Below are 15,347 nucleotides of genomic sequence, written 5' to 3'. Positions count from 1 at the left end.
CCTTTTTGCCTCTAACCGTGTTTTTTACTTAGTTGTTTAGCCATGGGGGCACTTTTTTGGTCCTTTTACTATGTTTTTTAATTTGTGATATACATTTAAATTGAGCCTCTATTATGGTGTTTTTAAAAAGTTTCCATGCAGCTAACAGGCATTTCACTTTTGTGACTGCACCTTTTAATTTCTGTTTAACTAGCTTCCTCATTGTTTAATTCCCCTTTCTGAAGTTAAATGCTGCTGTGATAAGCTTCTTTGGTGTCCCCCTCCCCAGCATGTTAAACTTAATTATATTATGGTTACTATTAGTAAGCAGTTCAACTACATTCACCTCTTGGACCAGATCCTGTGCTCCACTTAGGACTAAATCAAGAATGGCCTCTCCTCTGGTGGGTTCCAGGACTAATTGCTCCAAGAAGCAGTCATTTATCGTGTCCAGAAACTTTGTCTCTGCATCCTGTCCTGAGGTGATATGTACCCAGTCAATATGGGGATAATTGAAATCCCCCATTATTACTGAGATTTCTATTTTTATAGCCTCCCTGGTCTCCCAGAGCATTTCACAGTCACCACCACCATCCTGGTCAGGTGGTCGGTAATATATCCCTACCGCTATATTCTTATTGTTCACACATAGAATTGCTATCCATAGAGATTCTATGGTACAGTTCGAGGTATTTACAAATTTTACTATATTTGAGTCTATGCTTTTTTTCACATATAGTGCCACTCCCCCAGCAGCTCAACCTACTCTGTCATTCCTATATATTTAGTATGATCATGTTTCCGTGTCCCATTGGTTATCATCATTCCACCACGTTTCTGTGATGCCTATTATATCAATATCATCATTTAATACCAGGCACTCAAGTTCACTCATCTTAGTATTTAGACTTCTAGCATTTGTCTACAAGCACTTATACAATTTGTTACTTTTTAGCTGTCTGCCATTATGTGATGTAATTGGTGGGACTCTTTTTCATTTGACTGTTTCTCTTCAATTCCGACCTGTACTTTATCATTTTCCATTCTTGCCACCTTACTAGGATATAGAGAATCCCCATTAATAGAGCCTCCCCTCAGGGATGTATCTGTCCAAACAATGTGATCCTCTGCACCTGCTGGCTTCCCCCAGCCCTTAGTTTAAAAACTCCTCTACAACCTTTTTAATTTTACATGCCAGCAGTCTGGTTCCATTTTGGTGTAGGTGGAGCCCATCCTTCCTCTATAGCCTCTTCCTTTCCCAAAAGTTTCCCCAGTTCCTAATAAATCTAAACCCCTCCTCCCTACACCATTGTCTCATCCACTCATTGAGACCCTGCAGTTCTACCTAACTGGCCCTGCGCGTGGAACTGAAAGCATTTCAGAGAATGCTACCATGAAGGTCCTGGACTTCAATCTCTTACCTAACAACCTAAATGTAGCCTCCAGGACCTCTCTCCTACCTTTCCCTATGTCACTGGTACCTACATGTACCAGGACCACCAGCTCCTCCCCAGCACTGCAGACGTGTTAACAGCACAAAGATCACTTGGGATGTCATATCATGCTTTTTGCTGCACTTTGGTTCAGAGATTTTACTGATCCAACTTTGGCATTAGTGAAAATTGTGGCTGCAGGGTCAACAGTTACAAGTAGCTAAAACTACAATGCCTAAATATGGTTATAGGTGCTATATCAGGCTCCAATCCTGTAATGATTTATGCAGCATGCTTAACTTTATGCACTGGGAGTATTCACGTTCATTTGAATGAATCTACTCTTATGGCTTGATTTTCTGAGGTGCTGAGAACCTGCTGCTCCCCTTGAAGTTAACTGGAGTTGAGTACTCAGCACTTCTGCAAATCAAGCCCAAAGTGTGTCAAGTTGGCACATGCATATGTCTTGTCAGGCTCAGGGCCGAAATGTGGATACATCAGATATTTGAGAGATAAGGTGGGTGAGGTAATATCTGGGTGCAATAGAAAGGTTTCCTCAGTGCTTGGGATTGCTGCTCATGAGTGGCTGCCTATTCCAGCTTTCTCTCCTCTCCCATATCACCTTACATGCATGTCTCTAGTGAAAAATGTATTTATCTTATTCTCACCGTGATTAGAATGGCCCAAACTCTTTCACTTGGCATTATGCATAGCACTCAGTGATAGCTTTCTGGGCTAAAGGTCAACAGCCCACTACTTCCTTAAGCCTTGCCTCAGTGACACTAACCATCACATCACACTATTAGAAAGAAAATATGTTTTGCCTGATTAAGGGAGTTAGACGTCACGGATAATTGCAGAGGACTCTGCACATTGCACTTGGAACACAAGCAGTACTTTGTCTTGCCAACCAGCAATTAGTAATGTGGTAGCAAACAACGACTTCACAGGATTTCTCTGGAAAATTCAGGACAGAGGGCGCACTACAAAAGCAGAGGGCCTGATTTGCCTGCTTTCAATACTGGTATAAATAAAGAATAGCTCCACCGAAGTCAATGGAGTGACACCAGTGTAAAACCAGCATACATGGGAGGGGAAGCAGGCCATGGAGTTTTTATTCCGGGAGCAGATGCGTTGCACCAGCATCAGTGTCAATACCCTTCAACCCCTGCCTTTTGAAGTGGCCCCCATGACTGGCAAGCCTATTTTATAGTGCTGACAATTGTCTGTCCAGAAAAAACGATGTCTGTGAACGGCTCAGCAGTTACTGGCTGAAAACATGAAGCAATCTACAGCTTCAGGATGATTAGGCAGCCTCAGATCGCTGGGGATGTGGACGTTCCCCTGCCCCCTCCCATTTATGAAACTGAAATAAATCCTTGTTTTCCATCAGCCTTGAGCTGCACAATTGCTTTGCAAGGATCTAAACGATGAAGCAGTAGAAGAAACTATGAAGCTGCAGTTTATGTTGCTCGTCTTCCCTAGTATGCAGTCACTAAGGATTGCTCAGGGCTCCTTAGCTACCATCCTAGGTAATATGGGGTGTCTGGTGTTGCAAGCATAGTAAAGCTTGAGGCTAGCGGTGGGAGAGGGCGTTTCCCTTCTCCCACTGCCCTGCTGGGGCATGGGGAAAGCACATCCTGCCCTCAGCCATAAACCCTTTAGGATTTGGGGGGGGGGGGCAATGATTCTTACCTGGCAATGATCTTACCCGAAAGCAATCACCCATCACTTCCCAAATGCCTTGGGCCATAGAAACCCAGACACAGGAGGGGGCAGCACAGATGGCTCCCCTGAAGACATCTAAGGAAATACAGTCTCTGAGCCCTGAGATGGGGAGTGGCAGATTCCTTTCCCAAATCTGAGCTGAGGTATGTAGATAGCAAAAGAAGCTGAACCACACTCCGATTTCAGGTATATTCAGGATTCTATGCAAATCTTTCACACAGCCTTAGTGTTAAGACTGCATATTCACTCTTCCAGTCCACTCCAAGGCCTAATGGTGTAAATCAGGAGTAACTCCATGGCAGTTAATGGAGTTATACTAATGTAAAACCAGTGTGAGATCAAAATCAGGCCTGACCTGGGCAATTATGATTATAAAAGAAGTCTGGTTCCTTCCCACTATATTCTATTGTATCATTTGCTGGGCAGTATGCTACATTGCCCAATGACATATGATTAATGCCTATGTAGTTTCAGTAAATCATACTAAGAATGCAGGAAATGCTGTCCCGGGAGACATAGTGACAACTACAGAAGCCTAAATGATGCTGTTCTTCATCTTACCTTCACCTGAGCTTTCTAACCCTGCCCCGCCTTTCCAAGGACTAATCCTTTTTTTAGAATGATTGCATTACTCAAGAGCAAATATTTTTATCAGCCAGCTACATTCACAAGATACTGGAGCATTCATTTTTTACTATCTTGTTTCCCTAAAGGATTTCACCTTGAAATGTCACTTGCATTTGCTAGTCTCCTGTTTGGTTATTTGCTGCTGTGCATACTGCAAAAAAAACACAGCTCCTTTGCTTGGGCAGTCAGTTTTTACTGAGTGATATAAAGTACTATATATTTCTCTTGCTGTCTGCATATAGCACTTGCTGTGAGTCTTCTTACAGTTCGTGTTAGGGAGTATTCATAAGTAGGGCATTTCTTTTCTGTCTTGGGAAGAACATGATGAGTGTGAGCTTTTATGTACACAGGGCCAAAGCCTGACGTTCTTACCCAGGCAAAACTCCCAGAGGCCAGATTCTTATTTACACTAACATCCTTTTACACCATTTGGGTAGTCTAAAGGGGCCTTTAAAGTGAGTGTAAACATGTACGGCCTGTTCATACTGCCAGAGCATTGTAAGGGTATGTCTACACTACAATAAAACACTTGCGGCTGGCCCAGATCAGCTGACTTGGGCTCGTGGGGCTCTGGCTGTGGGGCTATAAAATTGCAGCGTAGACGTTTGGGCTCGGGTTGGAGGCCAGGCTCTGGGATCCTCCCCCTCACGGGGGCTCAGAACCCAGGCTCCAGCCAGAGCTTGAACATCTTCACTGCAGTTTTATAGTCCCTCACCCCAAGCCCAAATCAGCTAACGCGGGCCTGCCGCGAGTGTTTTATTGCAGTGCAGACATACTCAAGGGCCTTGGAATAAATGAGAAATCAGGCCCCCATGTGTTTTGCCTGATGAAGAACTACAGAGTTTGGCCCAGAGTGTCTTTCATCCCAAAACCCTTTACAATTACCAGTATAAAACAGGTACATACTAGCCACAGGAGCACAACACTCAGCACTGATAGGCAGCCACTACAGCCATGAAATGTGGTACTTATTTGACAGCAACAGAAATACCACACAAGAGCTTACGGCCAGGATATGTAGAATATCACTTCCCATTGATTTGGCGGGAGTGACTTTTGGTAGGCAGAATGTAGTTACTCAGGCTGGCATTTAGTTACAACTCCAGGGGTAATAACCCTACTTTTACCAAAAATGTCATTGGCTTTTTAATGATCAGATGGGGAAGATCTCAGTTTTATGTGATTCCAACAGCAAAGTGGCCCCTCAACAATCTGGGGGACTGGTTCAGAGAGAAAAGTACCACCTACAAGATAATAAATACAACATCATGCAGCGTTTACTGTAGGTCTTCCATTTAAGTACTGATCCAGTCTAACCCTACTTCACTTAGGAGAGCTGACAGGATCATAGCACAAGGAGAGGTAGCAAGCTACATACATGAAAAACAGCATGAAGTTATTTATATGCTTGTTTGCATTTTTAGCGTATATAGCATCATACATTGTGTCATTAAATATTACCATATGCATTGATCTAGTGTGTCTTGTCTTTACCTGAGTGTGGTGTCTTGAATGTACTTAATTAGAAAATCCTTTCTAATCTGACCTTCTGACAGAAATTTGATAAAGCTTTGTAGAAGCTCTTACTGAAATTCCAGTAATATCCATGGAGTTACATTGGTGTAAAACTGGGGTAGCACAGTGGTGAATCAGGTCCCCAAATTTTGGAAAAAACAAAATGGGATATATTCTGGCCATTAATAACATTTGAAGTTATGTAAGTCACAATAAGTGTAATCAAATCTCATTCATTAGGGCATAAATGGATCACCTACAGGGGACCAGAAGGAATTCTTTGTTAATGTACAGCATAGCATAATTGGCTTCTTGAATTGTGGGGTAGGGAATTTGGTTTCCCTCAGAAGCACTGGATACTGTCCATTGCCGGAGGCAGAATACCAAATTTGATGGACCAATGGTCTGATTTGGGATGCCAAATCCTTCTTTGCCATGGGGAAAACAGATATTTCAGTAAAGAATGACATCATCTTTAATAGTATAGGATCGGCCACACCCAAATCCGGCAGTCCTGATTAACAACCTGAGTAGCCTATTCAGACAATGAGACTCATCAGATAGAACCAGAGACATGAAATTTTGCAGCAGTGAGTAGATTCCATATTGGTTAATTTGAGGTAACCTAGGCAAGAATTTCACCGGGCCAGAAAGTGCTCTCTCTCATTACTTTTGCTCTGAGAGTAGTTGCTTTGGAAAGACTACATTGATGGCAGAAATGTAGTGTTTTAAATGTAGAATGATGGGGACCAGTGGTAGTTTTAAGACATCTAACTATCAGAGAGCAAAAGTTTCACATGGCCCATTCATGACGTACAACTGTAACATACCTCCTACAATGCGTTGTTACCAGGTTTGAACCCTGAATCTTCAGCACAGATTTCAACTTCTTGAGCTACAGGACTAACTACATTTCATTTTCAAACTAGAGAAGAGAGAGTGAGTGAGAGAGGGGGAGAATATATGTGTGTGTGTGTGTGTGAGAGAGAGAGAGAGAGAGAGACAGAGAAAGGAGCAGGAGAGGAAATCACAAACATTGTCTTTCTAGGGATATTCCATCTGACGATCAGCAAATACTCAATGGGGCGATTTCTCCTATTGAGCCTTTCCCTGCTGGATGCCCCTCCTATTCCATTCCCCATGCTCTGAATTAGAAATCTATGCTATCATTTGTCCCTAAGGTCTTGTCTACATGGGGAAGATGTACCCGTTATACCAATAGTTAGACCGGTATAACCCACCATGTGGACACTCTTATTCACATATAAGAATGGCTTTGATTTAGTTTAAACTTCTTCCCAAGTGATAAAAGCTAAACTGGAAAAGGTACTCAAAGTAATAAAAGTGTCTACACAGGCAGTTATAGGGTATGGCTACACTTACAAATCTGCAGCGCTGGTCATCCAGCTGTGCAGGGCCAGCGCTGGTGTGTGGCCACACTCACAGCTACCAGCGCTGGTGTGTGGCCGCATTTGCAGCGCTGTTGGGAGTGATGCATTATGGGCAGCTATCCCAGCATTCAAGTGGCAGCAACGGTGCTTTTCAAAAGAGGGGGGTGGGGTGGGGCGTAGTGTGACAGGGAGCGGGGGGAGAGAGAGAGAGTGGATTTTTGGAGCCAACACTGTGTGTTAGCTTCCTGACTTGAAAAATCAAAACATGTTCCCGATCCCTTACCCTTAACTCTTAACTGCAAACAGCCTGCAGCCAACACGACTCCCTTTCTCCCCTCTGCCCCCGCTGTTTCTGTCAAGCAAACACTCACTCCCTGCCTGCCTCATTATCTCATTTGATTGTTCACAGATTGATCACAGCAAACAGGAGCTGTGTTTGTAGATAAACAGCTCCGGGATCTACGGAGCTCGGAGTTCACAACAAAACAAAGAGAGGCTGCATAACAAAACAAAGAGAGTAATTTATAAAAGCATTCTGGGATACATCCTTATACCCTGGAGGCCAATCACAGAGCTGGTGTGTGGCCACACTTGATGACCAGCACTGCAGCACCAGCGCTGGAATCCTTATTCCCCATGCTGAGTGAGGTGTACGGCCAGCGCTGCAGCCAGGGAGTTGCAGCGCTGGAAGTGCCCTGCAGGTATGGCCACTTACTAATTGCAGCGCTGGTGGAGGCTTTCCAGCGCTGCAACTCGCCAGTGTAGCCATACCCATAGTGGAATAACTATAGTTGTTTAAATTCATACATTGGATTATACTAAAAAAACCCTTTTCTGTGCAAACAAGACCTAAATTACTTCCAGACAGGACAATTCCATTTCAAAAAGCAATACAAAATCAATTCCTGCAAAGCTTAAAGACAGTTCCTGTAAAGAGGTCTCTTAAGCAACCCACAAGGACAGACAGGAGCCTGCAGATTTTACATGTCTTTACTTGAAGAACTGATCTTGCAAAAGTGGTTCATGGTCCTTTGTACTGTCTATCTTACATCTCTGAAGCTGCTGACAGTTTATGGAATAGTATCACTCATGACTTTTACCCCTTAGGAATATGACTGTGCAATACCATTGCTATCTCATAGCAGTGCAGTTAATTTCTGAAATATTGCCACCTAGTGACAATTTAAAGAAGAAGCTCAATCAACTCCGATTCACAGATTTCAGGGGGGGAGGGGGTTGTTTTGGTTTTGTGTGTTTTGTATTTTTCTATTTTATTTAGGTTCTGTTTGGGGATTTTTGTATTTACCTTATACCACATGCCATGGCCGCCACAGTCCTGCCCCTGACATCATCCTTATCTCATCTCGTTGTTGTTTATTGTTAGAAATCTCTTGCAGCGCATTGTGAATGCCCACAGCACTTTACAAACTGAAGGCCACCTCATGCACTCCCTTTACAAGTATGGTGGTGAGGAAAACAGTCTACAAAGTCTTACATTGTATCAGTGGGAGAAGGAACAAGCCAATGGAGAATCCTCCCCCTTCCCTCCAACTCTACAGAAACCTTTAGGTCAAACTCTGGACAACTGAGGCTCTCCAGAGGCCCTGAGACAGTTGGTCAATGGGAGGGCTGTTCTCCAGGGCATCAGCCCCCTCCAGACTCATCTGGATTTCCCTATCAGAATTCTCTTATGCAAAATCCCATTCCACAAAATTAAGCCTGCTTTGAAAGGCAAGTGTTGGCCCAGGTACGGAGCGGGAGCAAGTTTCCCAGGAGAGCTGCTGTGGGAGACAGGAACCCTGGGGAGAAGTGCAGATGCACTAGGATACACTATTAATTTCTTGGCCTTCTGCATACATATCTAGAGCTGCAGGATTTTGCTGTAGATCCGTAGACTTCCATTATTTGGGAGGGTCATGCCTCCCCCCGCCCTGCAACACACACCCATCACTATGGGCTCTGCCCCCGCTCCATGGCAGGATGCTTTGTAGAAACTCCACAAGCTGAAACACATGGCATTTTCTGGCCCTTGCACAGTTTTCTCCTGCAGAAGGCGTGAGTTGGCTCATAAAACACATTCCCACGCCCTGGAGTTCTAAGACATCCACATTGCTGGGGTTGGCAATTATAACATCAGTAATGAGAAGTAGGTCAGCAAAGGAGGGATTCACTCCTATGTTGAAGTAGATTTTCGTGCTTGAAGCTGGAACAAAACATGTTTGCTCAGTATAGATTATGGTGTATTTTATAGGAATGCTCACATCAGTTCTGGCCAGAAAGAGAGGCTACTTGAGAGGCAGTGGGCAGGTGATTGTTGTAATACTAAGGAGAAATATATGTCATTTCCTCAGCATGTTGTGCAAAAATCTGGGAGTGTGGGACAAACCCTGCATACACTTGTGGAACATGGAAGAGGGAGCAGAGACTCAAGAGTGCACCACAGCAGGTGCAAAAAACGACATTGCGGGGGCACAGGTACCAGCCTTTGTCTTGCACAAACGCAGTGCATGAATGCTCCACAGGCTTGAGAGAGCCATTAAGGTGCCATCTGGAATTGGAGGCAGAATTGGATTACTGCCCTATTGGTAGGGTCCTACCAAATTCACGGTCCATTTTGGTCAATTTCATGGTCATAGGATTTTAAAAATTGTTAATTTCATGACTTCAGCTATTTAAATCTGAAATTTCATGGTGTTGTAACTGTAGGGGTCCTGACCCCAAATGGAGTTGTGGGGAGTCGCATGGTTACTGTAGGAGGGGGTTGCGGTACTGCTAACCATACTTCTGCACTGCTGCTGGCGGTGCTGCCTTCAAAGCTGCACAGCTGGAGAGCGGCGGCTGCTGGCCGGGAGCCCAGCTTTGAAGGCAGAGCCACTGCCAGCAGCAGCACAGAAGGATGGCATGGTATGGTATTGCTACCCTTAGTTCTGCGCTGCTGCTGGCGGGGTGCTGCCTTCAGAGCTGGACGACTGGCCAACAGCCACTGCTCCACAGCTGACCAGCTCTGAAGGCAGCACAGAAGTAAGATTGGCAATATCACAACCCCCCTAAAATAACCTTGTGACCCCCTGCAACTCCCTTTTGGGTCAGGACCCCCAATTTGAGAAACTCTGGTGTCCCCCATGAAATTAGTATAGGGTAAAAGCACACAAAAGACCAGATTTCACAGTGGGAGACCAGATTTCAGCCCATCACGCGTTTTTCATGGCCATGAATTTGTTAGGGCCCTACCTACTGGGCTAGGTGGGAAGCACACACTGAAAGGACCGTGCATTTGCTGCACTCCCTGGTCACTCCTGGAAATAATGTGCTTCTGGCAGCTCCCAGGTTGTGCAGCCCATGCAACATCTTTTCAGAGGGTGCAGTGTGAGTGTCCCACCTAGTCTGAAGTCTTCTTCCAGCTAATAATTTTGCCAATGTTAATATTTACTGTTCTATACTGTTTTCAATCATAGATTTCAAAGTGCTTTAAGAAAGGAAGTATCATTGATCCCATTTTACAGACAGGGAAACTGAGGCACATATATATTTCCAAGATCACACCGCAGGTCAGTGACATAATCAGGAAGAGAACACAGGTCTCCTAATGCCCTGTCCTGTGACCTATCCACTAGGACATGCTGCCTCATTTAAGACTCAGCCAAAATCAATTCCTGTCAGAGAAGCAACTTCCTGCATATGTATTAACTATTTTTATTATAATCAGATGTTTTTAAAAAATGAGTATATCCTTTTTTAAATAATATTTTTGGAGTTTTGCTCTAAGAAACTTGTATAACACCCTGTTTATCCATAATCCAACCCATCTTTAACTCAACCATTTTTATATCTGAATCATGTTTGGTCCCCTTGAATGAAGCACTTACCCATTAACTCCCCTGATTGTCCTAAGCCCTTTTTATCTGAATGCTGTTGATGTTGCTGACACGTCTCGGTCTCTTTGGATAAATGAGGTTGCACTGCAATCAGTTGTCCTAAGCAAGATAAGCCGTGCACACTGTGCATGACTACATCTATTAATGTTTTCTTAAGTTTGCTTCTTTTTAAAAGCACGAATATTCATGTTAAAGTTTAAAAGGCTGGAAAATCTTGCAACATGAGGTTTTCTCTAATTACACCCTCTGCATGGTGCAGTAAACTAAGTCTCCACATTTTTGTCTCTGTGTGTGCTTCATCCCTTAAACTAAGTGGAAAACCTTTTATGAAACCCCAGTGCTTAGCTTTGCTGCACAAGAACACCACAGATCCTGACCCCCCTGAGGCTGTTTTCTGCCACTCTGGAGGCATAAAGTATCCCTAAAGTTGGATTAACCAGTTACATGGGGAATCCCCAGGTGGCACAGAGCGGGCATAATATGTGCCCGACACACCCCTTCCCATCCCAACATGCCAGAGCTGGTTATGTCAACTCTACAGCCACTGGGGATCCCCCCATGCCAGAGAAATAAACAGCTGGGGTGAGGAGGCCAGTTTCAGCTTCTTTTTGCCACTGGAGTTCCACAAAGGGAGCAGAACAGAGACCGGGATCTGGTTGGGAGTGTGGAGGCCTGTGAATAAAAATGTTTATGAAAATGCATAGCCACATGTAGTTACTGCAGTTGCATGAGCAAATAGGATAAAGCACATGTAAGCCAATAGCTAGATGCCCAAATATCCATTTGCAATCAGGGAGCGTTCAAGTTCGTGGATGGAGAGAATCAGTCAGAAACTGACCTGGAGGGAGGGGGGAAGGAAGCAGTGTTAGAGATCAGTTCAAGGGATCTGTGGAGGGGATAAAGTATCTGCTTGGGTTGGGATGAAGAAGGAAAGATAGGAGCCACAGAAAAGGGAGAAGAGAGAAAATCTCAGATTATTTTAGAACAACTCAGCCTCTGAAGGTGAAGGAAGTCCTGCAATTCAGTCTCCAACTCTAGATGAGTCCTGGAATCCTCACAAGCTCAAAACACACACTCGGAGCCAAGGGTGTCTGTTCAGAATTGCATTTAAAAACTCAAGACAATGAAATAAAGCTCTGCAGAGCACACTGACACTGAAAATCTATGGCTGCCAGCCACCTAGTAGCCATTTGTCCTCACCGTAGAATATCAAAGAGGAACATCCCATGGACCTTCCCCCTGGCAATTCTGCACACCTTTAGGCTCCCAGAAGCTGCAAATAACTACTGCACAGTGGCAAACTGGCAGTAGTGGCACAGCAGCAATATACTATCAGGGAGAGTGAAAGGGCATTTCCAAATGAGATCAAGACATGATGTTAACATTATTGCCCCCTTAGGAGAAGGCTGAAACCACCCCACTTATTTCTTTTTAATACCTTAGGTTTCATTTAGATTCCATTCCCAAAGGTGAGCAGCCAATTTCCTTCTCCATGAATAATTCAGCCTCCCTGTCTATTGACTATTTCATGTGTCATCTGCAACTCCATGTGTCACAGTTCATTTCTGACAATATCTCCACACCAGGCTGGAAAATATTTTTTCCTTTACTTATTACTCAATATTTGCTAATTCTTCTGCTTAAAGATCAAAGCGCTTGGACTTGCTCCAGGAAAGGATTTTCTAGCCTGTGGCTGCATATCAACCACAGGTCTGGCAAGGTTTCAAGATTAAATGTTAGCATTGCTATGGGAAGCTTTGCATACGTTACTGAACATTTCAGCACTGGAGGAAGAAAACAAAGCGAAGATTCCAGTTTTCCAAACAAATCTAGGATTTTCAGTAAAACAGAACCAATTCTCTTTTTAATTTCACCAAACACGAGATTGAAGGCACAAGGAAGCAAATGGGAAACATGTTTTCTAAGGGCCCAGTTCAACTCCAATTAAAGTAAATGAAAAGATGCCCAATTAAAAATGCACAACAAAGGTTGATTGGAGAAATGCCTCTAGAGCTAAATAGAAGGCCAACAATGAAAAAAGAATGTCTGGGGGACAGACTTACAGGTCAAAATTAGAGATGGGTCTGATCTGGACCTAAACTTGCCCCAAAATCAGGGGTGTTCGGATCCAGAAATACTGTTTGCTCCATTACCCAGGAAAAGATATCTACAAAGTTTGAATTCAGATCCAGACTTCCTTGAAGTTCAGTGGTGTTTGAGTTCGGGGTTTTTACTGAGGCCCATCTTTCCGGCAAATAAGAGGGCTGTCAAGAGACCGGTTCCTTCCCATAATCTAGACACTGTTCCCTTATCCTGCACATAAGAAGAAGTAGATCACAAATCTGGACCAGATCCCAACCTCAGTGGCATGGCTTGTAACTGCAAATCTCCCCTGTTGGGATTGGAATCTAGCCCTTCAGAGTTAAAAATAATTTAGATGAGCTGAGCCAAGAAAATAAAAAGGAAACACCCTCCTAACACCAGCTAATGAAATCAAGAAGCTGTATTATTAAAAGTCATTGTTGCTTTCATTTTATTATAAGTACCAGTTTACTTTATGTTCAGTATAGCTAAAAAATAAAGGCCTTGTGACCAGATATTTCAGATGTTAACAAGGGTATTATGGGGGAGACCCTGTTCTAAGAGTCTATCTCTGCTTCTACTAGGAGCATCATCAAAGATGTTCTGAATCTCCTGTAGATACCTGTGTTGGAACTTGTTTGAACCTTCATCTATCCTAGACCAAACTTCAGCTTTTTTTTTCCAGTTCATACAAGTTCAGATAAGGATCTGGTGGTTCATGCTTTAAGCACAGAGCCAGCTGCTGTCACTCCTGTCAGATGTGCAACATGCTCCAGAACTTGTGCAGATCCAAGGGAAAAATATGGCCCAGAGTACAGGAGCTGCATGTGCCCTGGGAGGAGAAAATAGACCTTCTAACTGGGCATCCCTGAAAGCCATAATAACAAGATAACATAATCTCCCTTCCTCCTCATAAACTAAAGCAACGAACGACTTACAACACTAACAAAGGCTGCTGTCTGCCAAGGTTGAGATTTAGCCAGTGACTTGCACTCTGTTTACCCAATATGGATAAATAAACTGATGTCAGAGTAAAGGTCAATGGTATATTTGTCCTAACCCTAAATTACACAATAGTGTGTCAGGGTGCAGACATTACTTCATAATAACTAGCCCTGTTTTGTGTTTTAAGGATACTTGCCCCTATCAGCACTGATGTGCATATGCCTTCTTTTGATTTTTAAAGAGGTAAAGAACAAGTTTCAGGAGGCCCTTCAGCAAAATGTTGCCATGTTGTGGGAAAATAGCTGCCAACCAAAAGTAATATCTTGTCGGGAACAAGTTTAAATATTCATACAACAAAATTTAAAAAAGGAAAATGTTGGAGCCAGGGGATGTCGAAAAGTAAACATCGAATCCTGCAACCTGGTCACATGCTTTTGCTGGGTTTCATCCAACTATGTGGGCCCAGCTCTGTGCCCCAGAGTTTACCCAACTGGAAAAGCTAGTTGGTCTTTTTGGTGTGAGGCAGTAGTAAACATCAGAATGGATGAGCAAACACCAGAAAGGAGAGCTAGGATTCCCTTGGAAAACTTCCTCAGTTAGGAAAATGGGTCAAATCCTGCTCTCAGCTAATGGATCTGAGTTCAGAGTAACTCCATGGGAGCCAATGGAATTATGCTTACTGATATAGACTGGTGTGACTGAGGCCTGGTCTACACTACGCGTTTAAACCGGTTTTAGGCGCGTTAAACTGATTTAACACCACCCCCGTCCACACTAAGAGGCCCTTTATATCGATATAAAGGGCTCTTTAAACCGGTTTCTGTACTCCTCCCTAATGAGAGGAGTAGTGCTAATATTGGTATTACCATATCGGTTTAGGGTTAGTGTGGCCGCAAATCGATGGTATTGGCCTCCGGGTGGTATCCCACAGTGCACCACTGACCGCTCTGGACAGCAATCTGAACTAGGATGCAGTGGCCAGGTAGACAGGAAAAGCCCCGCGAACTTTTGAATATCATTTCCTGTTTGCCCAGCGTGGAGCTCCGATCAGCACGGGTGGCGATGCAGTCCGAAATCAAAATCCAAAAAGAGCTCCAGCATGGACCGTACGGATGTGATCGCTGTATGGGCAGGCAAATCTGTTCTATCAGAGCTCCGTTACAGAAGACGAAATTCCAAAGCATTTTTAAAAAATCTCCAGACAGACGCCATAGCAGGGACTCAGCGCATTGCTGCGTGACAAGCATAACGGAAAGCCAAAGAATCAAATGGATGCTCATGGAGGGAGGGGGGGCTGAGGACTCAAGCTATCCCACAGTTCCTGCAGTCTCCAAAAAGCATTTGCATTCTTGGCTGAGCTCCAAATGCCTGTAGGGTCAAACACATTGTCCGCGGTGGTTCAGGGCATAGCTCGTCAATTTACACCCCCCACCCACCCCCAGAAGTAAAAGGGAAAAAAATTGTCTCTTGACTCTTCTAAATGTCACCCTATGTCTACTGAATGCTGCTGGTACACACGATGCTGCGGCACTCAATTGCAGTATCCTCTTTCCCCCTCACTGGTGGTAGATGGTGCAATATGACTGGTAACCGTCCTCATCATCAGCCTTGTGGCAGATGGTGCTGCACAATAGGACTGGTACCCATTCTCATCATCAGCCCGTGAGTGCTCCTGGCTGGCCTCAGGTGAGGTCGGCCGGGGGCGCCTGGGTAAAAAACTCCTGGTCATTCCCAGTAGATGGTACAGAATGGCTGGTAACCATCTTCATCGT

General features: G+C 44.1%; 1 long non-coding RNA gene across 1 annotated transcript in view; it reads right to left on the bottom strand.

Annotated features, from left to right (window-relative positions):
• The window catches only part of LOC123365612, a 119,978-nt gene extending 107,872 nt beyond the window's left edge, over nt 1-12,106 (bottom strand). The window contains exon 1 of the long non-coding RNA XR_006577659.1: nt 11,987-12,106. This is a non-coding gene — a long non-coding RNA (uncharacterized LOC123365612). The remainder of the gene's footprint in view (nt 1-11,986) is intronic.
• Nucleotides 12,107-15,347: the final 3,241 nt, after the last annotated feature.

This window comes from Mauremys mutica, chromosome 3 (assembly GCF_020497125.1).
Source record: "Mauremys mutica isolate MM-2020 ecotype Southern chromosome 3, ASM2049712v1, whole genome shotgun sequence".
NCBI lineage: Eukaryota > Metazoa > Chordata > Testudines > Geoemydidae > Mauremys > Mauremys mutica.
This window is presented reverse-complemented; position numbering and strand designations above follow the sequence as displayed.